The sequence below is a fragment of the Lissotriton helveticus genome, chromosome 3_1 (genome assembly GCF_964261635.1).
Source record: "Lissotriton helveticus chromosome 3_1, aLisHel1.1, whole genome shotgun sequence".
In the NCBI taxonomy this organism is placed as follows: domain Eukaryota; kingdom Metazoa; phylum Chordata; class Amphibia; order Caudata; family Salamandridae; genus Lissotriton; species Lissotriton helveticus.
In genome coordinates this window covers 1,251,774,061-1,251,798,634 of record NC_136061.1, presented here as the reverse complement: position 1 = coordinate 1,251,798,634, position 24,574 = coordinate 1,251,774,061, and positions in this window count along the sequence as shown.

Here is a 24,574-nt window from a genome sequence, read left to right as displayed (position 1 = left end):
AGTATTGCAATAATATCGATCCATTTCTCATGTATGAGAAAAGAGACTGATCAATAAATAACACCTTTTTATTGAACACGCCCGTCTCTCTTCCTTTTCTCTACATTCTGATGAGACTAAGAATGCACGTACTGACTGAGTAAAATAATTGCCTTGTGCTCACACGACTCTGGAGATTGACTCTTGATTAGGGGAGAGCAAAGTTGTCATGTTCTATGGTTGTCAGAAACTAAATCCCTTCTTGTCTAATCAGGGGAGTTAATCCTTCCTTGAACATTCGAGAAAGTTTCTAGCGAACTCTGAGCTTAGCTGGCAAACCCATAAATTAAGTCTAGCATCGACAGTAGTAGACCTAGTTAACGTCTGGCCTAGGCCTTTACTGCTGTAGGTACTATTCCAATGCGCAGAGCCTATTGGGAAAATAGGAGCTACACTACATGGCGCCCAACGCGTTTGGAAAGGGCGATAAAACTAACGTAAGACATTTAGAGTAACTCAGTCGTGCTTTCTCACTCAGACCCCTTTTCCCAAATACTCCAAAGACGTCTGGAGTGGGTGAAAGGTTATATCCTCCAAAACCTCGCAGGAGGGAACTCCTATGTATGGTTCTTGGTCTAGTCAACGTTGAAGGATAAACAGTGTTCCAAAATATTGTGCATCTAATCTCTGTTTCCATAAAGAAACCTGATCTGCAAATAAACATAATACCATCCTGTCAGTAAAATGGGAGACAGTGATGAAGAAAGAGAAGCAATTAGATTAGCTACTGAAATAGCAGCAGCTGATACTACAGCACTCGAAGTAGATCCGGATATAATACTCATCCAGGTCGCCAAAAGGAGATCTATAACTTTAAAACTTATAGAAAATGGACTGACACCTAGAGGTGGCACAGTCATATTCGTAATTGAGGCACACGAATATCGGCAGACAGAGGTATACTATACATGGATACATTTTCCAGCAGCTAATGCTGTAACAAAGTACTTCCACTATCACAAAGTAGAGGAACCTCCTAATGAGTACACTCCTTTCGAGGAGGTGGAAGTACCACTCAAATTCCAAGAGCATTTGCTCTTATTTGATGGCGCCCTAAAACATAACAATCACATTACAAGGCTCGGTCCTTTAGGAAGACCAGGAGCAACGTGGCCGGTCCTAGCCGGATACACACCACATCCAGACATCGATAGGATGCCTGCAGCTGAACTATTAACACAGCTGAAACAATTACTAAAAATTCATAGACAATTAGTTCAGTATGTAATGCGGACTTCAACAATTCAGCCAGCGATTAAAATTCCACAGCTGACCCCTCACCAGGGGAACACAAATAAAATTACACCACAGAACATCCAATCCTGCCTAGGTAAAGTTCCAGCTAAACGGGAACAAATACCATTCTGGTTGGCACAGAAAATCACCCAAATAGAGGCGGTGTTTCCTGACACCACCCCATTAGAAAAACACAGGATTCTGACTATATGTCTCCCAATGGGAATCGCACCACACATTGAGGACTGTGACACTTGGGGTACAGTCTTTGCTTCCATCTACACAAAAACGCACGGTGTCCCATCCATTTCGGTGATACCAGATGTGCTAAAACAAATTCAAGATGAATACGGTCCAGAACCTGCTTTAACTCTTGGTATGAAATTACTGAAAGACTTCAAGCAGGTCTCGGCTATATTACTAGCCAACATAAAAGGTGAAGCAGCAAACGTGGCGATCCGCCAGAGGGTAAAAGAGACAGATATAGCAGACCAACCAGCTGAAATTGCCAGAATCATAGAAAAATCCTATGAGGAGCTAGGCAGAGATAGTCTAGGTGGAATACCAGTAAAACCGCAACTGACTACTAGTCCAGAAAAAATATTTTTTAATAATAATTCACCAAAAAAGAACTGGGATGGAAACAAACAATCCAATCCCAAAGAAAAGAAATTCCAGTCCAGAGGAAGGTCTCCTAGGCGAAGAGAGAAATCTCCAAACCAAAGACAGAGGTCACCGCAGAGTGACCCCTCTGGGAATAGATATAACCTTAGAAATAGGGATAATATTAAAAAACCTGATAGATATCAAGACATTGATACACGTCACTCTCAATCTTTTCAGAATTCCTCGCAGAAATCGGAAAGAAGAGGACGATCAGAAGAGCACGCCAAGTCCAAAGACAAGGAACCTGCTCAACTGAAAAAGAAATTACAATTTCCAAAAAGAAGGTAGCCAGTATCAAGGTAGTTAACAATGCCGAGAATACTGATGACACAACTGAAAAACGGAGAGTGGGCTCAGACAATGCTAGACAGCGCAGCAGAGGTGAGCATAGCTCGCAAAGTCCTTATGAATCATCTGGAGACAGTGGACACGAATGAATACCTTCAAGTGGAAACTGCAGACACCAGAGTTAGCAAGCCCCACAAGATATACGAGATAACATTACGTATAGAGGGAGATAAGACTAGGAAAATAAGGGGACTATTTTGGGATAACCTATCCAAAGGCTATGACATCCTTCTAGCTGAAAAAGACTGGCCACCAGAGTTTGTCAGGGAGTGCCCTCATGGCGAAGAAGTAATTATGCCTGCCTTCTCGAATCAAATACCGATTCATAAAAAATATACACTTGCTAGAAAGTGGGCAGTGGCCTTAGCACCTGCTTTATATAAAAATCATGTAGGATGGGATGAGGATTCTCCTCCTCACAAAATCCAGTTAAAATCACAACCAACTGCACAAAGGCAGTACCCAATTAAGCAAGAAGCTAAAAAACAAGTAAATGAAATACTAGATCAGCTAGAATACCAGGGGGTGATTGAAACTTGCACCTCACAAATGAACAATCCTTTGTTTCCGGTCTCCAAACCAGACAATTCATACCGTCTAGTTTTGGATTACCGACACCTTAACACATGTTGCAAAACTTTTGCAGTGCAAAACTCACACAGTGCTGCACTAATGAATAACATAGTGCGCAAAAAATACAAAACAACCTTGGACATCTCCAATGGATTCTTTTGTCAAAACATAGCACCAGAGAGCAGATATTTAACTGCATTCTCAGTAAATGGCACTCAAAAACAATTCTGTCGGTTAGCCCAGGGGTACAAGAACAGCCCGGGGGTATTCTCAGCGAGAGTAACAGAATTACTACAACTATATGATGATGAAGCATTATCTTATGTCGATGACATTTACTTAACAGATGATGACTTGGATACTCACTTGAAAAGAGTGAACACCATAATACTTGGGTTCGCTGCAGAGGGTTACAAATTCAACTTCAAAAAATCCAGAATTGCCCATCTAAAAGTTCTATACGAAGGATATGAATTATCAAGTATAGCCTGGTTGACAATTTTTTGAGTACTAGAAGAATTAAAAAATCTAAAATATGAAAAGACGTATCCTCTGCCAATCGACATTCTGCCTCTACGACATTACGCCTGTGTAATCTATACAGACGGAAATGCTCAACCCTCCGTTTGGGGAGAACAAGCATACAACCCCACATGTGAGATTACAAAAGAAGTGTGGCACGGAGGTAAATTAAAACCTCTATTAACAAAATCACACTCAGTAGAAACTAATTCAGAAAAACAAACTGAAATAATCGCATTGAAAATGGCGCTAGAGAATGCGGATCGCGAATTCCCGACACTTATAGTGTCAGATTCATATTTCTGCGTCAAATCATATAACAGCGATTTGCAGACATGGATTCAGAACGGTTACAAAGATGACACAGATGCACCAATAAAGCAGAGACTGCTCTGGGAACAAGTAGCTCTTTTGAAAAAAGAACTACCAAAGACTCACGTGACACACTCACTGAGTCATCAACGTGATGGCGTTCACGTTGCAGGGAATTCATTGGCTGAAACAGCCGCAGCGGCAGCCAGTAAACCGGCTCCCGTAGATCGAAAAAAGCGTACATTAAAATACATTGACGGCGAAACATTGCTGGCGGTGAAAACGTCATCAAAAGGCGACTGCTCAGCGTTACCGATCAATTATCCACTCAATTATACATACATAATCGATGCAAACTCCGTCCCTTTTGCCGGAATCCCTGGAGTGGGGGATAGAGTGATTCCAAACATGGACAGGAGAAGCTTGTTAATCGCAGACGCACACATGGGCGAGGGTCTCAGACACCATAAATTAAAAGATTCTCTGGAAGAATTACAATCACGGTACTGGTGGCCAGGCATGAGCCTGCACTACACCATGTTTGTAAAAAACTGCCCAAACTGCAACAGAGATCGCAGTGGGGAGAGAAGCAGTTTAATACCTCGTCGTATCAAGGCAGATAATATTACCAGCAAAAAGAATGGCTTGCGATTAACATATACAGGCTAGTTTCCACTTCTAATGTAGATCCTCAGCACTCGGCTGACGTCCGGACTGTTATACAAGATTTGCGAGTCTAAATGGCATATACGCTAAGAGCATGCTACGTTCGACCATTTCTTTCACTCAGGCAATCCAGCCTGGGGGGGAAACATGGCCAAATGAGCACAGCCCAGCGGGAATCTTCTCACTTCCTTCCTGAGGGTGTGGGATGGTGTAAAGAAAAAACCAAGGCAGAAAGCAATCTATAATAGAAAGGATATTAGGTTCGGGAGCTGGGTGGGTCAAACATCTAATAAGTGTCCAACTTAGTCTAAATAACTTGCCAAGAAATTCTCTGAAGGGATTCAGTCCGTACGAATTATTATTCGGAACTAGGATGTTGATCTCTGACCTTGATAGTCAGACTTCAGTGGTATTAGAAAAAACCTTTGATGTCAAAGACCGTTTGGCTATTTTGCAGGACTTAAACAAAACAAGAAAAGACCTGAGCAACATACAGTTGAAACAACAGCCAACAACCACTGAAGAATCACCACCTGTCCCAGCAAGACCTGTCTGGATTCCAAAAGTCGGGGATCTAGTCAGGGAGAAGATCGCGGTAAAGAAGGAATTTGGGCCTTCTTACAGAAAAGCAGTTCCTGTCTTGTCTGTCAACGGGACAAGATCAGTTGTACTACCGCCACTTGCTGGAAAAAAGGAGAACCGAGTTGTATCCATCGACCTGGTAAAACCACAACATGAGGCCGATAACAAACGGTAGGCCAAGTGGACTCCCAATAAGTAGCAGAACACCAAGGTTTGCTACCAGTACAGAGGTCCTAACGAAGAGGCTCATCACATTCGAAACGCCTACAGAAGAACAACAAGGACTATGCAACAATGCAATAGAACTAAGACCTCTGAAAACCCAAATAAAAACATTTAGCAGAGACACACCAATCTACAATGAAGTACCGAGTGACAATGCAAGAAACAAAAATCCTGAACCAATTGGAACAATTGACAGAACTGCATCTGGTTACTTCATCAACTTCGATGATTCCTCTGAAGGTTTCAGCGAACAAAAGACACAGCCATCATCAAAATCCTTTAAAGACAAAGCTAAGGAACTTTTGAAACAACTGAAAGAAACATATCTGATTTCTCCATGGATTGAATTTTGGGTGGGTTTTGGTGCATTTATCCTCATACTTTGGCTAATCATGGTATTTACTTTGGGACGCTTCATTGAGGGAAAATATGCTAAAATGGACACAGCAAGTCAGAACATCAACTTGGTCCTCAAACCACACACATCTTCGCACGTCGAGAAAAGAGAACTTTCTTCAGAACTTTCTTCAGCCAACTTCACAGCAATTCCAATACCTGGTGGGGTAGCCTGGGACAACACTGACTATGAAATTTATGGTCCGGTCGAGATCCTGAAATATCCACACCAAATCAAGATCTCCTTGAGTGACTTTGCAAAACCAAACTCATTTGCTGATGATTGGGACTTTGAAAGTATTAACAATATGATGTCTGACTTAGTAATGTCTGCTAAATTTACAAAACATGATTATTTGCAAGGTTCTACAAATTATGATAGTATGTACTGCTATAACCATTATGGTAACCATTTCTTGCATAAATCTGCACAACCTAGAAATGTTTTAAATTATAATCAATGGGAACATTGTGCAACACCTCCAAAAGGGAGTTCAAGAACCGTTTATGACAAATATTCATACTTTCAAGGTTTTAACACAAGTAATGCTGAAACATTTTATTACAAATTGTCAAACAAGACAGGGATGAAAACCATGATAACCAACACAAAATTGATATATTCAGATTCATTCTTTGAAAAAATGAATACTTTTGGATTTGATTATTGGGACAAAAATGTTGATTTGAAAAGTGTTTGGGGTACAAAAGAATGGCAAGTACAGGGTATAGAAGCTTTGTTTAGAGCCTGCATGATCCCAGAACAAATGATATTTTTAAATGACACTGTTCAACAAACCACCTGTCTTGGTTTAGCCAAAATCAAAGATTTAAATAACCTGTCTATTCCAAAGCCAACAATGTTTAGCAATAACTCTGATACAGATGAAGAAATAGACGTAAACCATATATTAAACCAAAACAGAACACATCCTGATTGGAAACAATGGTTGACCTGGCCCACAGATACAAATAACTGTCAAGATAGATTCCTGAATAAAACACAGGGTTTCAAAATGAACAGGCCAGACCCTAGATATCCCCAAAGACATCACCCAGGGATAATAACAACCTACAGTGTGGGCAAATTATGCCTTCAATGGCTACAAACTTCCACACTGCCTGAAATTAAGCAACACCTAACTTTACTTACTGATGGTGCTGACTTGCGTGATTTCATACTGGGACCACGCAAACAGCGTCAAAAGCGTTTCATAGCAGCCTCTGTATATGCAGCATACAATGAGGCCTGGAAGGTTACTCAAATTGAAACAGCAGAAAGAATACGTGAAATTGATCGTATTAATTTGGAAAAATCACTTTCTGTAGTGGACAATGGGTTAATGACTCTGTCCTCCAGAATATTTTCATTGGACAGCATTGTGTCTTCAGCAATCGATATATTATCGCAAGACTTACTGTTATTACAACATGGTCAGTCACAATTGCGTTCTATTGTACAGCTTGGCTGGACGTTACAAAATCTGCGTTCAGGCTATGTGCCTTGGCGTTTAATCAACACAACGTCACTATTCCAAATCTTTAACCTTACTGATAGACAAATCGGTATGGCGCAGAAGGGTGCTGATTACACAATCTTGAGCATTGAAAAACTAGAAAGATTACCAATGACAATGTCAGAACGACCTGTCAGTGAATGGATAATCCACGGAATCATAAATATTCCGATCTCAACCTTCAGGTTTCAATACTGCCAAAAATATATACAGGCTGGCATGTACGAAAAATTGGGAAAGGGGTACCTTAAAACAACATGGAACCTGCCCTATTCACATGCATGTGTCAGTAATAAAGGACAGAAAGTGTTTCTTAGTGGCACCAATTGTGCTATGTCACTAAGCGGCACGCTTCTGTGTAACGGAATTAGTTTGCACGGAGCCTGTGAAGGGAATTCATACAACCTTTCATGTCAGCAGCAAGGCGCACCTGCAACTGAAATAGAACCATTCTTTCAAAGACTCTATAATGGGAGTTACATTCTTATTGTAGACCGCAGATGTTGTAGTCTTATGCCCGGGACTCCTTATCTCGTCACTACGACGGCGAAGGTCAAGTGCTGTGGACGTTCTTTGTTCCCCAGCTCCTTTCCAGACAGGGAGGCAACGGCATGGCCCAGTTTGAAAATTACTTCTATTCGAATAGACACTTTAAGCAGAATGAAAACAGTGCTTCTTCAGACGCCTACAAGGCTCACGTCATCAAAAGAAACTTATGATCTACAAGTCGCAAGGACGACTGCAGAGATACATACATTATTATCAACCAATTCCCCCGTACATTTCGCGGAAATCCTGAGCGAAATCTTAAATATTTCTGATACCACTGGGGTCTCAAAGGTATTTAAGACAGTATTTTCGATGGCATTAACACCATTCAAAGCCATACTGGGTATTTTTCCAGATTTCGTCCATTCGATTTTTGGCGGACTTCCCCTGATCCTGGGACTAATTGCAGGAATCCTATTCCTAGTCCTTATTTTTCGTTATGGCAACCCATGTCACAGATCAAACTCTCGCGACAATGGAAGATACGATCCTAGTAAGCATGGGCGTAAAATCCGTTACGCTCGCGGATTTTTCGTATTTTCGGAGAATCCGCAATCCGCGAACTCTCGCGGATGCGGCGAGAATACGCAAAATCCGCGCGAAGCGGATTTTTTGTTTGTGTTCGCGCTGCTCGCGGTCCGCGGCGGGGCAGGAACAATCTCGCACTAGCGAAAGTACAAAAATTACTTAGTAAAGGAAGTGGCCCAGTCTCCAACTTCCTGTTCCTGTCCAGCAAGCTCCTCCCATAGGGGTGGGGTGAAGGAAGTGCCCCAGTCTCCAACTTCCTGTTCCTGTCCAGCAAGCTCCTCCATTTCCTGGCCACTTTTCGATCATTCTTGACTGGGAAGGATTACTTTTTGTGGTTGCTGCTGGATATTTGGATTTGAGGCTTTTTGGATTACTTTTGGATTCGAATTTTGATTTCACAAAGAAGTAAGTTGATGTTGTTTGTTTGTGGTGATTTTTGTGTGTGTTTTTTTTTTTCGACTTTTTGGGGGGGAAAATCTGCAAGTTCGCGAGCTGAGGATGTTTTTGCTTGTGTTCGCACTGCTCGTGTCCCGCGCAGCAACAATCTCGCACTCGCGAAATTGTAAAAATTACAATTCTGCTGCACATGAATTGAAAACCACCAGGCTTATTTATGGGTGCATGGATGATACAACTGTTTTGTTGAAATTATTTTTGTTAACATGATTCTGGCCAGGGCATGGATGACATTGGATTGTGCTGATTTGTGTGTGTTTTAGGACTTTTTGGGGTGGTGTTGGGGGCTTGCTATGGGGGTGGGGGCCATTTTATTGTCTGGTCCCGTGTGGGTGGGGGTCTAGGGGCCATTTGTAAGTTGTGTGCTTTGTGCCATAGGCCTGCACCCACTGTGCTCTGATGTCATCCATTATGCCCAGGGGGGCCCAGAATCGGTCTGTTCGCGGATTTTGTGGGTTTTTGCCACGTTCGCGCCGTGAAGCAACAATCTCGCACTCGCGAAATTGTAAAAAATGCAATTTTGCACCGGAAAACCACCAGCAGGCAGCATAAGCCTTCTGAAAATGGATGGATGGCATTGGATTGTGGTGATTTGATTTGTGTTGTGTGTTTTCACTTTTTGGAGTAGGGGTTGGGTGCTGGCTATGTTGGTGGGGGCCATTTTGAGGCATGGTCCTGGCCATGTGGATGGGGGGGTCAAGCGGCCATTTTGAAGGCAGGCAGTGAGCTTTGAGACATAGGCCTACACCCATTGTGCCTTGCTTTCACCCATTGTGCCCAGGCGGAGTCAGGGGTACATGAAAGCACAACCCTCTGTGTGTGTGCTCTCTTGGATCAATGTTAAATTCCTGTTTCCCAAAAATTTAGCAAATCCTAATTTTGAAAATTCCATATTGTGTGGTGTGCACGTGTGTATTCATAAATGCCTACTTGCTAACTGTTTATTCAAGCGCTACATATGCAACATTTATATTTACTGATGTTCCTCTGTCTTCGTTTGCGTTTAGGTGCACAAAACTACGCATCATCGTTGAGCATCAGTGCCAGGAAGAAGTGCTGCTGCGGCCTGTTGTTCAGACATCTGAAGAAGATGGCTCCAAAAAGAGGTGCCCGTAGGTCCTCTTCCAAGAAAGATGTCTCTACTAAGGAGAAGAAGAAGCAAGTGGCACCACTTACCAAGGCGACTGGTTGCTCAACCAAGACATTTTTTGGGCAACAACAACCAAAAAAACAAAGGCCCACCATGAGTGCTGCACAGGTAGCCTGTTTAGTTGTTGAATCACCAACGACCAGTGATGTTGGATCATCGCAAGAAAGTAGCAGCACGCCATCAACACAGGTTTTAACTCATCTCACAAGTACTATTCAACAACCAAAGCCGCAACAACAACTGCATGGGCTACTAGTACAAGCAGAAGTACATGCGCAAGGAGTTGTCCGAGAAGGAGCTGTCCGAGAAGGAGCTGTCCGAGAAGGAGCTGTCCGAGAAGGAGAAGGCCGAGAAGGAGCTGTCCGAGAAGGAGAAGGCCGAGAAGGAGAAGGCCGAGAAGGAGAAGGCCGAGAAGGAGAAGGCCGAGAAGGAGAAGGCCGAGAAGGAGAAGGCCGAGAAGGAGAAGGCCGAGAAGGAGAGGTCCATGGAGACTTGCAAGTAGAGGTCAGTGAAGATGGCCATGGAGCGGTGCAAGTTCCCACAATGGTTGTTCTTCCAGAAGTAGGGGCACAGGAGGAAATTGACTTTGGAGCCGGGGTATCATGTCAGGAAGACGAAGCCACTCCTCCTGATGATTCATTTTCTCCCAGCTCCCCAGCAAGGAAAAGATCAAGGAGGGTGTGTAGAAGTTCCTCTTCAAGCCCCGCTCCATCAGATGATGATCTGGATCTGGATTGGCAACCATCTCCGACGTCTGAGAGGGAGGCACACCATGAGCTGCGAAAGGTATCAAATGTTAAAAGGAAGGGCCCCGGAAAGCTCATACTTATGGATCCGAACGTCGGACTTGATGAAGTGGTGCATTCTGATGTTGTTGAAGAGGATGACAGCAATGACCTAGTCATCACACATGTCAGTCCAGCCACACCGGCCATGCAGCAGACAGACATTTACACCCTATCCCGACGTCATGCTGAGCGTGACCCTGGCGACGTGCCACTGGTAGCACCACCAACGCAGTCAAGTAGTACCACAAGTTCAACAAAACCTACAGCTCCCATATTTTCTCCCCGGAGGGGGACTCCATCCAGCTCGACTCCCTCAAGTAAGGTTGCTGCAATAATTGCACAACCCAGTAGATGTCTGCAAGGCTCATCCACCACTGCTTCATCTGGCATTGGCAGCAGTATCACCTCGTGCGGCAAAACCAGAAGTTTCCAGTCCCCAGTTTGGAACTTTTTTAGTGTCCATGAAAAATATGATAACATAGCCGTTTGTTGCATTTGTAAGACTAGCGTTAGCCGTGGTAAGACTGGTACCAACTATGGAACCGGAGGCCAGATAGGTCATCTTGAAAGAAAGCACGCTGTCGAATGGTTTCCGCACCTAGCAAACGTCAAGGGAAAGCGATCCCAAAGGGCAAGTGGCCAAAATATACCCATAGTAGGTGTTTCATCTGAAGATGATGGGGAGGTAGAAGAAGCGTCAGACATGTGTCCGGTTGCACCCAGTACCCCTTGCAGCACCACACCCTCCGTAACACATAGCAGGCACACTGAGAGTCTGGGAGACACACCAATGCGGAAAATGTCAACACTGATCAGAAGTGGGTCGAAGAAGGCATCAGCATCATCCCGTAAATTTGTCCAGCGCACCATTTCAGCCATGTTCTCCTCAGATGCGCAATTTCAACGCAACCACCCAACTGTACGCCTCTATAACACTAAGCTGGCAAAAATGCTAGCGGTGGACCTTCTCCCTTTTTCGTTTGTCGAAGGTGTGGGTTTCCTTGAACTCGTGGCAACATTGGCCCCTAAATGGAAGGTTCCTAGCCGGTACTATTTTGCCAGGGTTGCTGTTCCAGCACTACACAAAGAGGTGCTTGAGTTGGTGGGGGCAGCTTTGCAGAAGAGTGCTGTTCACACTATACACCTGACAACAGACATGTGGACCAGTTGCGCAGCCACTGATTACATGTGCATCACTGCACACTGGGTCTCTTTTTCAGGGGTTATTAAACAGATAAATGCAGGTGGTGACTTGGTCGAGATTTTTAAGGGTGCTCGTAAACATGCAACATTAGCCATGTTTGGCATGGAGAAAAGTCATACTGCAGTCAACATTTTGGCTGACTTTAACAAAAAGGTCTTGAAATGGCTGCGCCCAAGAAATTGCAAGGTTGGTTATGTTTCTACAGATAATGGCAGGAATGTAGTTAAGGCCATGGAGGACGGTTTCTATATCAGAGTGCCGTGTTTGGCGCACTGTATCAACCTTGTTGTGCAAAATTTTTTGAAAAAAGAACTTGCAGTCGACAAAACACTGACCATCTGCAGAAGAATATGCACACATTTCAACCATTCTTTTAAGGCCCGGAAGGAGCTGAGGCGCAAGCAAAATGAACGTAGAATGCCAGTGAAAGCACTTATCCAGGAGGTAGCAACACGTTGGAACTCAACCTTCTACATGCTTGAGCGTCTGCATGAGCTGTTTCCAGTAGTCAATGAGTATTTCTACAACCTGGGTGGTGATACGACAGGAATGATGCTAGCGGTGGAGCAATGGCAGCTAGTTAAAAGCCTGACAGACATGCTTCGGCCTTTTGAGGTCTTCACGCGTGATGTGAGCAGGGAGGACTGTTCTTTGAGCAAAGCTATCCCACTGTTGCTGAAGCTCGAGCACCAAGTCAAGGTGGTGTCTTCACAATTAAAGGACGTTGGAAAGAACGAAGCACATGAGTTGGCGCAGAGATTATTACAACGCCTAGTTAGCAATGAACGGCTTGTAAATATCAAGAAACAACAGCACTACATTTGTGCTACTATTCTGGATCCACGTTACAAAAAGCCATTGTTTGGCAAAGTAATAATTCCTTTTGAAACATCGGATGTTACAGAGTACAAAGGTTGGCTAGCTCAGTCAGCCATTCGTTTTGAAATAGAACGGAAGGAAACTGTAGGAGAAGACAGTACTACTAGTGAATCAGCAGGCGATCAGGCGTCCCAAAAAAGCACTTCACCATCTGTGCCTGTGGCAGAAGTGAGTGACTTTCCCTCTGAGCCGTTAACCACACCAGCAACCGTATCATCTGCACCAGGCGCATGCGATATGTCTGAAGCGAGTTGGCTAACTCAGCTAGGGTTTCCTGGTCCTAGAAAGGACACAGAAGTGCAAAGTACAGGAATCCGGGAGGACATTCTTTCAATGGTGCAGGCCTATCTGGATGACTCAACAGAGGTCAATATTACTGAGGACCCATTGGCGTATTGGCATGGGAAAAGAAAAATATGGCGAGAGCTCACCAACCTGGCTATCAATTACTTGTCTTGCCCACTCGCAAGCGTGTCTTCAGAACGTGTTTTTAGTTCTGCTGGTGGCATTGTGACTTCCAAAAGGTCCCGCCTCTTGCCCGCAAATGTGGAGCGGCTCACCTTGATAAAGATGAACCAGCACTTCATACCACCAGATTACAGAGTACGAGAATGCACGCAGGAAGAAGAGGACACCGCCCTACCCGAGGAAAGTTCTCCTCAGTTACCAGAAGTAACCCCGACTGATGATTTAGCAGAGTATGAGGACGAGTTCTGCTTCCCTGACAGCGAGTTCTGAAAATGACTCAATCATTCATTAATTGTAAATAGTCCTCCTTATTCACTTTTATTCCTGTGTGTCTGTCTTTCTTTAGCAAGTGCTTCATCACATTCCCAACAAAACTGTAATCAACCAATAAAACAACAAGCCCATCAACAGAACTATCTTGATTTTGATGCCGCAGCATTCCTCAGGTTCACAACAGTTAGTTGACAAGAACTCAGTCCTGGTCGTTTATCCTGAGTCCTCCTCCTCCAGACTCACCCTATCCATTACCCATAATGCTGATGCCTGGATTCTGCACAATGAAGAAATGAAGAAATGAAGAAATGAAGGAGCCAGCCCTCAAACACAAATTACAGGTAAGATAAGCTTTTGGATGGGAGGTAGTATAATGGAGTATTCGGAGAGGCGAGAGAGTGACAGTGGTACTAGCAGCAAAGTCCTAGGGCTCTTGAATTAACAAAGTCTGTGACAGGCATTTACTTAGGAAAACATTTGGCCTATTGCACGTGAACGTGTAGGCGCTATATTGCTCGCTTGCCTGTCTCAGGGGTGCTGTCTCTGGGGCTTCTAGGTTTTAGGGTTGTGTCAGCACCGCTACCACATTTCTAATGTTGATTGCTTTTGATTTGCAGAAAATCCACGCCGGGAAACTCCAGTTGTGGCCCTGCTGCAGAACGCGTTAGGACTCTGTGAATTCCAGGTGGAGCCAGCCCTCAAACACAAATTACAGGTAAGATAAGCTTTTGGATGGGAGGTAGTATAATGGAGTATTCGGAGAGGCGAGAGAGTGACAGTGGTACTAGCAGCAAAGTCCTAGGGCTCTTGAATTAACAAAGTCTGTGACAGGCATTTACTTAGGAAAACATTTGGCCTATTGCACGTGAACGTGTAGGCGCTATATTGCTCGCTTGCCTGTCTCAGGGGTGCTGTCTCTGGGGCTTCTAGGTTTTAGGGTTGTGTCAGCACCGCTACCACATTTCTAATGTTGATTGCTTTTGATTTGCAGAAAATCCACGCCGGGAAACTCCAGTTGTGGCCCTGCTGCAGAACGCGTTAGGACTCTGTGAATTCCAGGTGGAGCCAGCCCTCAAACACAAATTACAGGTAAGATAAGCTTTTGGATGGGAGGTAGTATAATGGAGTATTCGGAGAGGCGAGAGAGTGACAGTGGTACTAGCAGCAAAGTCCTAGGGCTCTTGAATTAACAAAATCTGTGACAGGCATTTACTTAGGAAAACATTTGGCCTATTGCACGTGAACGTGTAGGCGCTATATTGCTCGCTTGCCTGTCTCAGGGGTGCTGTCTCTGGGGCTTCTAGGTTTTAGGGTTGTGTCAGCACCGCTATCACATTTCTACTGTTGATTGCTTTTGATTTGCAGAAAATCCACGCCGGGAAACTCCAGTTGTGGCCCTGCTGCAGAACGCGTTAGGACTCTGTGAATTCCAGGTGGAGCCAGCCCTCAAACACAAATTACAGGTAAGATAAGCTTTTGGATGGGAGGTAGTATAATGGAGTATTCGGAGAGGCGAGATAGTGACAGTGGTACTAGCAGCAAAGTCCTAGGGCTCTTGAATTAACAAAGTCTGTGACAGGCATTTACTTAGGAAAACATTTGGCCTATTGCACGTGAACCAACACGATGACAGTGTTCAGTTAAATGAAATTAGCTGCAAAACCACCACCCACCCAGCTAAAAAGTAGTAAAAAAACAGGTATGCTCAGATAAAGTTTGAAAAAGTATATTTATATCCCTAACAAAATAATCTCCCGCAAGACCCTCCCTAACCCCAACAAATAGTCCTCAAAAGTCCCCAAAAAACCCAACTCCCAATTCCCACCCCCCAAAAGTCTCAAAAAAAGGGGCAAGGGACACTCTAGGGATGCAAGCTGGTAAGTTTGGCCTCCAGGGCATCCTGCTTTAGGGCCAGGGCATCATATTTTTCTTGGAGGATGGCTTGCTCTAGGCGGAGGCCCTCCACCACATTTTGATATTTGTGCCATTTCTGGACCTCCGCCTCTAGGTCTGACACTCTGCGGAGTGCACGGCGCAAGCGACCTTTAACAGTGCTGCGAGGTGCAGCTTTTGCTGCTCGGCGGTGGCGTCTTCCGGCACGGCTCCGGTTCGCTGGAGCACTGTGCTTACCGGCAGAACGTGGGGTAACAGAGGAGGATGTAGACGATGTTAAGTTGGATGCACTGGAGTGCGTGTCGTCCCCCTCTAGTTCCACCAGTCGCCGATATTCAGCAACAGTTGCTTCCAGCCTCCGTTGCCGGGCCAGTACAGCCAGCATACTCCTCGTTGGTTTGGAGGTTTTAGTATTGCCAACTATATGAAGAAAGAAAGACATAATCTGTAAGCAATGCTCTTTAGGAATATGATTAACACAAAATGATTCAGCAGGAAGTTGTGTCACAGTACAACTAGCAACTAGCCAGGGCAGTACAAAACTATTCAGGCCAGTATCATGGGCGTCCGCAGGGCGGGGCGCTTGAATCACCATTTCCCTTCCCACAACTCACTTGTATCATTGGTTTGGTGCTCTTTCATATGAAAGAGATGTGGCAGAAGTGAGTGATTTTTCCTCTGAGCCGTTAACCACACCAGCAACCGTATCATCTGCACCAGGCCCAGGCGATATGTCTGTTTCCCTCCCTCTCTCTCTCTCTCTCTCTCTCTGTCTCCCTCTTTCTGTCTCCCTTTGTCTCCCTCTACCTCGCTGTCTCTCTCTCTCTGTCTCCCTCCCTCACCCTCCCTCTGGCTCCCTCCCTCTCTATCTCTCCTTCTGTCTTCCTCTCTCTCTGTCTCTGCCTCTATCTGTCTTTCGGTCCCAGCCTGCTGTAATTACCATATTGTAATTTGTCACTGGGCCACCACTGGATACACATCATATCCTATCTAAGAGTCAGATAGTACCATGATCCAGCTTACCTGTACTCGCCACCGCCACTGTCTCCTTCCTCACAGTCTGTACTTCTTCTTGGTCCGACTCCTCTAGCGCCGCCTCCTCCCCAGATTGACCCTCGGACTCCGAGTCAATGATGACCACATCCGAGCTGGCCCCGCCACCAGATGTTCCACCTACAAAGTAGATTTAAGAATGTTAGATTACACCACTCCACTAGTATTTGGTCTATGAATGAAAAAATGTGAAAACAACTGAAAAATTAATTGACTGTCTACTCTAGTCTAAAGTAAATGTCCCTCCTTCCAGGGAAAGCAGTTGTCTTGCTTAATTTTTTTGTCACAATTGTTGAATGCTTGCTTAATTTTAACACACATTATTTTTCTCTGAACAGACAGAAACTGGACTTCTAAGGACAAGAGGAACATCAACTTGAAACCAGGTGAAAGCTCGGCTCGACCACAAGAAATTTCTACCAATCCAGTACTCATCAACTCTGCACCAAGCACTTTTCCATTTCCAACAAACTTTTTAATATATGTGTTTACTTAAACTTTTAATAAAGCTTTTAAACTTGAATTGACTCTGTAGTTTTTCCTCCAGAGAGTCCAGACTAGAGTGACTGAGCGAAAAGTTTTGCATTTTTTGGAAGGAGGAATCTGTGCTGCTGACACTACCAGGTTTATTTATACAGTGTGCCAAACACGCCACTCTGAAATATTATTACTCTGGTCTTTGGTGTCCATAGTTCGGTTTGTGGAGAATTGTCCCTGCAACAGTAGGATTATTGATTTTGCTCCTATCTAAACACTATTTCGAAACAATTAAATTAGGAATGCTTGGACAACAATAGGTCCTCTATATTTAAATGAAAACTTACTGGGGCCAGCAAAGGAGCACTCGCCGCCCTGGCCTGCATCCTCCTCCTTTGGAGCCACTGCTGCATCAGATTTTTCGGTCCGCTTGCCCCTGGGTGGACCTGACGTACAACATGAAAGAAATAACAGAAAACATTGATGATTGCTGCTTGCCGATGTCCTTGTCAACCAAATCAAACATTTAGAAAGAACAAGAACCTACTATTTCATCCAAAAAGAGGGCTACAAAGGAAGGACTGCACCTGAGCCTCTACTCTAGGGGCAGATTTACAAGCCCCTTGCAGCTCTTCTGCTCCATTCTTGCGTCAATTTTGTGACGCAGCGCCACAAGAGAGGCGCCATGGTCTGGCGTATATTAACAACGTGACGCATATGGGAGATGCATCCCATTCTAAAACCCTGCGCCATTAGGGAGCATTCCATCGCAAGGGATGGCGTTCCTGCGCAGGAACGCATGCTAAAAGTGGCTATGGGGAATATATAAAATTTCAATCAGTCATTTAGGACAATGATGCGTCACTGAAACCCTGCGCCTGCATGAAGCAGACTTACGGCTTGACGCAGCATTGCTGGAGCTGCGCCATCGTTGCAACGCAACTCCATCAAAGAGCCGCCTTTACGGCACCGATGCGTAACGCTTCGGTGACGTTTTGGGACCATGGTGTGCCGCATTGTAAATACGGCGCACTATGGGTGGTGCTGCCGTGCCACACACTTTGCAGGGATGCGCAGGTAATTGCTAATCTGACACTTACGGGCATACTTACGAGTTCTGAGCTGGACACCTCCAGATGTGCACCAGAACAAATACGTAACGCAAAACTAACCTTGCGTCACGGCAGATGCGCCGCTATTACAATGCGGCAAACCCTGGCGCAAGGGTAGGCAGATGCGTAACGCATCTCGTGACGAAATAGGGGCGCATCTCTAGAGTCGCTTCGCGGGCGCAATGCAACTATAGCAGTGCTCAGGGCTGCCCAATACTCTACATACCGCATCAGTCCTTACGCCTGCTTCAAGCAAGCAGGCATAAAGAATTGACATAGCAGCGTCGCGGAAGTGCCTGCGTTAAATCTTGTAGATTTCACGCAGGCACTTTTGCGAGGCACACATCTGCCTGACCGGCACCACCCACCCCCCACTCCCCCCCTGCGTGGGAACGCACCCATTGAGGCGCAGGCCCAGGCATTCACGTGGCGCATCTCCTTAGATGCATCACGTTGTACATGACTCGCAGGGATGCGCCACGTTTACGTCGCTGTGCGTCAGGTAAGGCAGTGTAAACGTGGAACAAGGGGCTTGTAAATCTGCCCCTTTGTGTCTAGCATTACGCAGTTCTGTAAAATACACTCATACTCAGCCCAATTAAATGAACACAAAATAGATAACAAATAAGCAGTGGCACCGGCACAGAGAAGGAGAACAGTGCACCTGAAATGCACAGAAGATTTTGAAATATTAATGAAAAAATTGCTACTACTACTCACCAAGACCGGGGACCTCCACTCCCAGCACGTCTAGCAGGTCACGCTCTCGGTCAAGGATGTCGGTCCAGCGGTGGGTGACCTGATTGTAGGTGCGCTGGACCCCCGTGATCTTAAAAAGGGCCCGGCACACCTGCCCCCACCGCTTCCGTCGCTCCTGGCTGTTGGTGTAACCAGCAGCAATCCTGCCGCCTGCCGCGATGGTCCTGGGGAGACGGCGCTGCACGTAAAAAACAAGTGCGCCCACCTCCTCAGGGCTGAAAATCTCCCGGGGCACCACCATTTCCGCCCTCAATCGACCACACGGGAGCCGGGCACGGGCTGCGGGGGCCGTCTTGGGCAGCTTCACAGCTGTCTTGACCATGTTCTGGGCAGGTGTGAGCAGTAAAGAAGAGACAAAATGAAAAAGAATAAGAGTAGGGAAGAAGGAAAGTAAAAGTTTAAAAAAGTAGTTCAAAAGTAAACAAAAATAGCCTAAAACACAAAAATATAGATCTAGAAAAATACAGGGATAGAAAATAAGTTAAATAGATCAAAAAAATAGTAAAACAAGCAAAGGATGGCAGAGATATAGAGAGGATAGAAACACCATACCCAGACACATAGGAATGAATGAAAAACAAGATGGCGGCCCGATCACGTGCGCGTAAGTAAGTTCGCACGCGATTTCTCTCGCGAAGTCGTGCGAACTTGTATTCGCAAGGCGCGAGTCGGGCGAGATTACACTTAGCGGGCGGAAACGGAAATACGTCACGCAAACAAAATGGCGGCGCCCATACTCAACCTTGAGGTAACTCCCACGAGTTCGCGGCCTCCACGGGCCAGTTCGCACTACGACGCGCCCCGCGAATAGGGCGAAATTACCGAAAAACGAGTTTTGCAAAAACAAAACGAACGAGCAGGTGCAAAAGTTCGAGCTCATCATTTGTAACCATTTACCTGTAGTGCTTCCTGAAGGGGCCCTCCAGAATCCGGTTGCCTACTTGCAACTATTGTGTGACCCTGCTCTGACAGTCACAGAATAGTTACAAGTATGCCATTGCATCCTGTTAAAAAAAATTATTTACTTTGCATTTGCAACAAAAAGGAAAGGGAGCAGACAAGCAGGTGCCAGCCTTCATTAATGTCAGTTGGGGCAGGGCAGGTGTTGTTGTTTGCAAAACTTAAGGCACTTAGCAGGTGTTTGTTCACTCAGTGGTCAATCAGAGGGTGTTGTGATGACACTGAGGGTGGCATGGGTGAGCCAGAGGGTGGCATGGGTGACCAAAGAGAGTGCCAGTGGTGACAGAGGGTGGCAGTGATGAAGAAAGCTTAGCAAACAGGCTGGGCACGTACAAACAACAAGTTCGCTAAACTGGCGACCCGACAAGTAAGTTTGCAATTTGCGAAATAGTACAAAACCCTCGCGAACTTGCAGAAACCCGTGCGAACACACACACCCCCAAAAAATCCGCTAATCCGCGAGAATTCGCGGATTTCGCATATTTTCGCAATCCGCGAATACGCAAATCCGCAAATTCGCGGATTGCGAATCCGCAAAATCCGCCCATGCTTAGATCCTAGCCATTGGATACCGGGACCGGATATCAAAAATCCTGGGACTCTCCCGGCTTAGAGACCTAAACATGACTTGGTTTCTATCATTTCGACCAATGTGGCAAAGGTGTGTTTTACCTGTACTAAGGTGTCTGCTATGCGGAGAAGAATGCGTGTTAGACACCTGTCTGACGCTACAATCGGATGCGCCGGTGGATGCAGATACACTGTTGGTTCCTACCAAGGTTCACGCTTTGTGCTGCCCTCAAAGGCTGCCAATCCTGATGACGGCATTCCTGGAATCTTCACCACTACGATTGAAGGGTAGTGAAGTTCAAGATGAAAGCAGCATCGAACAGGTACGACCTTCTGTCAGCAATGCAAATCAGAATGTCAATGGAGACAATCATGCGCATGAATGCATGGTTACCCCTATTTCCGACTTAGAGGAACTTTCCCATGAAGCTGTTGACAGTTTTTTCGAAAGCCTGAATGATATGATGTTCTCTCCGGAACAGAAATAGAGACTTTTGAGTAAACTCGCACACGGCGTTCCCTGAATTCGGCCTTCAACTTTAAAAATAAAGTCACATGAACAATTTCACTCCAGTTCACGGACAGCAATTTTTCCAGCAAGCCCTTAAAATATTTTTCTATATATTTTTTTCCCGGGACACTGATCTTCTGCTTAAAGTAAGAAACTATTCCTAGAGAACTAAGATTTCTATTTTTAGATACTTTATATAGACTTTAGCTGCCCGCTGGTATGTTCACAAATATATTTTATTATGTGATGAAATGGTCTCGACTTTCCTTTCTGTATAGCCATATTAAGAGCCATTTCATGTGTATTTCTCATATACCAAAAAGCAATAATGAATAACAATGCGTGTTTACTTTTGCATTTAATTCATAGCTTAAGTGCATACAATATATATGACTGCAATTTTTCAGTATATTTGAAAATTTCGAAATGCATTTATGTATTTTGGGGTGGTAAGGTATACACTATACTCTATAGTATGTTGTACTATGTTATACTATGCATAGATTAGTAGATATGACCATAGTTAGCGTGGAGTGGGTGTCGTGTATTTCTATAGGTTCTGAATCGATCCCCCTATTCCTGACCCTATTCTGGTTAAACTAACTAGCTAGTTAACTAACAGTCAGCCCATGAGGCAAGAACAGCCCCCATGATGCAGATACCGTTATCTGACGCAGTCACACTACGGCACAGGAACGTGTTCTCTGATTAGGTCATAACGCTTGAGATCTAATTAGACAAGCGACATTCCTCCAGCCCCTGATAAGGCATACGACGTTCTCATAACAAATCAAACCTATGACAACCTGGATAATCCGTGCGGCCATTGTTTTGATTTCACAGAGAACTTTAGTAAAGAATGTGCTAACGAGCAAGTCGTATGACATCTTTATTGACGTACCTATGTCCATCCTTACGTCAATCCCGGCACCTTTAAGGTATAAATATTGCCGACCTTGCCCTATGCAAACACACGCGTGGTGACAAGACGGAGCAGCCATACTTGCCGAAGCCGAGAGCAGAAGCAGACCCCGCTGGCAGCAGCCCCGCCTTCCTGACGCGCTGAGAGACGCACTGCTATCTCAAGCCGAGAGACCCAGCACCGGCGCTTCCGGGTAGCCCTCGCAGGCAGCCTGGAATATCGAGAGCAGAGAAAGAGATACCATTCCTTATTCATCCTAACTTCCAGGTACAGAACTGAATAACCCCTCACAGAGAATTCTTTAGTTATTCACTTGGCAAAAACAAACTTAACTTAAACTGTAACTTTCTATTCCCGCCCACGCATTAGACTTAGGTCAGGTACACGGGGTAGGCGTATTTAGAAACACCAGTTGAGTACGTTTAGTCAAATGTATATGTGTATGTAAATATATTTTAATCATCTTAAACATCATATGGCTCAGAAACCATATCAATGTTTTTACAGTATTATTTTATACTATTGCTTTTAATGTATGCACTTTACTTAACTATAAGTATTGCAATAATATCGATCCATTTCTCATGTATGAGAAAAGAGACTGATCAATAAATAACACCTTTTTATTGAACACGCCCGTCTCTCTTCCTTTTCTCTACATTCTGATGAGACTAAGAATGCACGTACTGACTGAGTAAAATAATTGCCTTGTGCTCACACGACTCTGGAGATTGACTCTTGATTAGGGGAGAGCAAAGTTGTCATGTTCTATGGTTGTCAGAAACTAAATCCCTTCTTGTCTAATCAGGGGAGTTAATCCTTCCTTGAACATTCGAGAAAGTTTCTAGCGAACTCTGAGCTTAGCTGGCAAACCCAAAAATTAAGTCTAGCATCGACAGTAGTAGACCTAGTTAACGTCTGGCCTAGGCCTTTACTGCTGTAGGTACTATTCCAATGCGCAGAGCCTATTGGGAAAATAGGAGCTACACTACACGATAACATTGACAAACAACGAGGACCTGGACAAAAGCCTTTGAAATCCATTCTAGACCTTCCAGATAAAATCGTACAGAAATTAAAAACCCTGATTCCAGAAAAGAAAGTGGACTGGTCGATAGTAACGGCCTGTCGCCAGAAACCCCAGGAGGATGTATCGGAATACTTCTCCCGGTTTGAAACGGTGTTCTCCGATTACAGCGGCCAGGACATGACCACTGCAACCGGACACCATCTGTTTGTCCAGAACTATGTTAAGGGTCTGTCATCGGAGGTCTCCCAGAAACTGCAGGCTAGCGAGAGTAGTTGGGCAGCCTCCAAACCTACGGCTATCCTCCAGATGGCCCAATATTATGAACATCAGAAAAATGAAAACGATAGGGCAACAGAGAAAAAGAAGAAGGACTTGAAAGAGAGGGTGATGATGGCCCAACTGCAAGGGGTGACTATAGGACGAGACCAATACCGGGGAAACTATCAAACGAACGCCCCTAAGGCTGCATTTTCCCAGGACCGCACTTTGACTCCCCACAGTGGACGTACAGACCTTATAGAGGACCAGTGTGCTTTCTGCAAAGGAACTGGCCATTGGAAATCCCAGTGCCCAGTTCTTCTGGAAATAATCAGAAACAAAGACCCCAAGGACATAGCAAGTGGACCGAGAAATAAGGGACAACAGCGAGGGCCCCCAAATGACACGACTAACGACAGATCAGGCAGACCAAATACATTTGATCGACCCAGACAGAACCAATACCAGCAATCTGACTATGATGACGCCCACAACTTTGCATAGGACTGCCAAGGGCAAGGGAGGGATCCAGTCGAGCTCTATGTTGACCAGCAAGGCCCTTACGTCACTGCTAAGGTCCTGGGTACCAAGTCTCCATTTCTGGTAGACACTGGCGCAACACGTAGTGCGTTATCTAAACGACTGATTCCAAGGGCACCCTTGTCTGGCTCACTTATAACATCGACAGGTTTCGATGGAACGCCCTCCACTAACCCTTTGTCTGCCCGATCCTCTTTGACGTAGAAAATAACACCACTGACACCACGTTTTTGCTTTCCTCCAATAGCCCTGACGCCATTATGGGACTTGACTTATTGAAACACTTCCGAGCGACGATCAGATGTTCTCAAGAAGGAGTTCGAGTTTTCCTTTACGACAACCCCGTTCTGCTTAGACATTGCCCCCCCCGACGCATGTTTTCCATCACCGACGCTGACACATCCCTGCTTGACACTCTGCCTCCGTATCTGTGGGCCAAGGCGGATTCGGACGTAGGGCGCATGTTGATTGACCCAGTGCACATTACTGTTCGACCAGACGCAACACTCCCAAAACTTCCACAATATCGGATATCGCCCGAGGGCGAGAAGGCATTGGTAAAGATTATTCAGTCACTGATAGACGCAGGAGTGGTAGAGGAAGTGGTTAGCAACGTTTGCAACAGCCCTATCTTGCCCATCATCAAGAAACAGGGAGAGGGAGATGAGAGAGCATACCGTTTTATCATTGACCTTCGAGAGATCAACAAAGTGGTGGTACCCCAGTACCCTGTGGTCTCAGACATCACCACCATCCTGACTTTGATTCCTTCTACTGCCACCACCTTCACTGTCATTGACCTCAAAAACGCATTCTTTTCCATCCCCATCCACCCAGACAGCCGATATCTCTTCGGCTTCACCCTAAAAGCCCGCTCATATAGGTTCTGCCGAGCACCCCAGGGCTACACAGAAAGCCCTAGCATCTACAGCCAGGCCCTCAAGAGACAACTGGATCAAGTCCAGTTACCCGATGGAGTGGTGTTAGTGCAATATGTCGATGACATCCTTTTGGCAGCCGACACCACTTCATTAGCAGTTACAGCCACCATTCAACTCCTGCACTTCCTTGCGGAGAATGGCCACAAGGTCTCCAAGAAGAAGTTGCAATTC